The following is a 2,204-nucleotide window of genomic DNA, read 5'->3' on the forward strand; positions in this document are numbered from 1 at the left end:
ATATATATATATATAATTACCCATATCAGCATATGCACAAAAATACAAACCAAGCTTCAGCAAAAGAGAATGGGCTGAGTTGAACAGATTAAAAGATGATAGAACAATCACAATCAAAGAGGCTGACAAAAGTGGTGCAGAATTCTTAATGGACACTGTATACTATATAACTCTAGTACTATCCATATTAGAAGACACAACATATTATGAAAAGGCGCAACACTAGAATCAGCAGAAAATAATGAGAAACCTAAAAAACAATGTCAAATCTGTACAGAGAAGGGCTCACCGACAAGGAATACGACTATATGACTAACGTCAAAAGTAAATCCAGTTAATTCTACGGGATTTCTAAGATACACAAAAGGGAAAAAGTAAGTAACGCATACAGAGGAGCCACAGATATAATAGTCAAAGTACCTACTCCTAATGACTTCAAATTAAGACCCATAATAGCAGGCTCCGCATGCGAAACTCACCGCCTCAGTAACTTTTTTAGACACCCTCTTAAAAACCATTCCTCAAGCATATCAAAAGCTACATAAGGGACAACCTGGATATGCTCAATCACCTCCCTAAAACAATAAATAGAAACACCCTACTTTGATGTAGTCGACTCCTATTCCAATACCCTTCACAGCCTAGGAATAGAGGTGATCCAATTCTGGCTTGAGAATTACTTCAATGAAACCTCACACCGCATCAGAAAAGAATTCGTAAGAGAAGAGCTAAAATTCATCTTGGAGAATAACTTCTTCGTATTTAATGACAACTTCTATCAACATGTAATCGGGGACTGCGATGGGCATGCGAATAACCCTATCCTTTGCTAACCTAGTCATGGGGTATCTAGAAATCAATCTTTATCGTAAGGTTCTAGAAGAATACGGAAACCCATTCTCTCTGTGTATAGAAAATAGCTGGAAAAGATATCTAGATCACTGTTTCATTCTTTGATACGAAAGTATAGAGAGACTTAAAGAATTTCAAACACTTCTGAATAGACTTGACATAAACATTCAATTTACGATGGAATATAGCCATCAACAACTTCCATTCCTCGACATCCTCATTAAGAAATCTAACAACAAAACAGAAACAGACATCTACTATAAGCCCACGGATTCCAAGCAATATCTGGCATGCAACTCTTGCCACCCCAGACACACTAGAATGAATATCCCTTACAACCGGGTAAAAAAAGGATTTGTACTTTAGTATCTGATACACGACTACACGAGCTAAAGGACACACTTGTCAGCAGGAACTACCCACCATCACCAATTAATATAGGCTTTCAACATGCCCTACAACTTAACATCCATGAACTCAGACAATCTAAAGAAGGATTTACAACCAAAACCCTACCATGCATAACACGCACAACCCCCTGGACAATGAGGCTTTCGATACCATCCTCTAGAACATCCCTTTACTAAAAAGGGACCATAGAATGGATCAAATCCTCCAAACACAAACCGTCATAAAGAGTAAAAGACAACCCAAATCTATGAAAAGTCTTCTAACACAGGCCCAAGTACACTCGTCAACAACATCGAAACCAACAGTAAAAAAATGCAGAAGACCTAACTGTGGTATATGTGTCAACCTAATTGAGGGATCACAATTGCCTTTCAAACAGGGTCAACGTTTCACAGTGAAAAACAACTTCACGTGTACTTCGGAAAGCCTAATATATGTATTAACTTGCTCAGGATGTCGAGAACAATACATTGGTCAAATTAAAAACAGTTTACGTCAGAGGATGACGGTACATAGATCCCAGATTAAAATACGAGAATACAGAGAAATAGGATTAAGCAAGTACATCGATATTTGCGTTACTAACGAACAATCCGACTTCAGAATTTTTCCCTCTATAAATTCAGGGACAATACAGCTTATAGTCAGCGCATCAGCAAAGAAGCATACTTTATCGCAAAATATAAACCTCTTTTGAATTCCGCCACCACAGATGGAACTACAAGAATTTAGAACATTTCCAATCACAACTGTTACGACCACAACAGGTCACTTTTAGGTCATTTGACCATTAAAGAAGATTCCACGAACAATTTACTGTGGCACAGCACTCCTATATTTTTCTTTTCTTTTCTTTCACCTTCTTTCTCTTCTTTCCCTACTCCTACTTCTCTTTCTCCTTCATCTTCTCCTTCATCTTCTCCTTCAACTCCTCCTCCTCC

Source organism: Octopus bimaculoides, chromosome 26, assembly GCF_001194135.2.
Source record: "Octopus bimaculoides isolate UCB-OBI-ISO-001 chromosome 26, ASM119413v2, whole genome shotgun sequence".
In the NCBI taxonomy this organism is placed as follows: domain Eukaryota; kingdom Metazoa; phylum Mollusca; class Cephalopoda; order Octopoda; family Octopodidae; genus Octopus; species Octopus bimaculoides.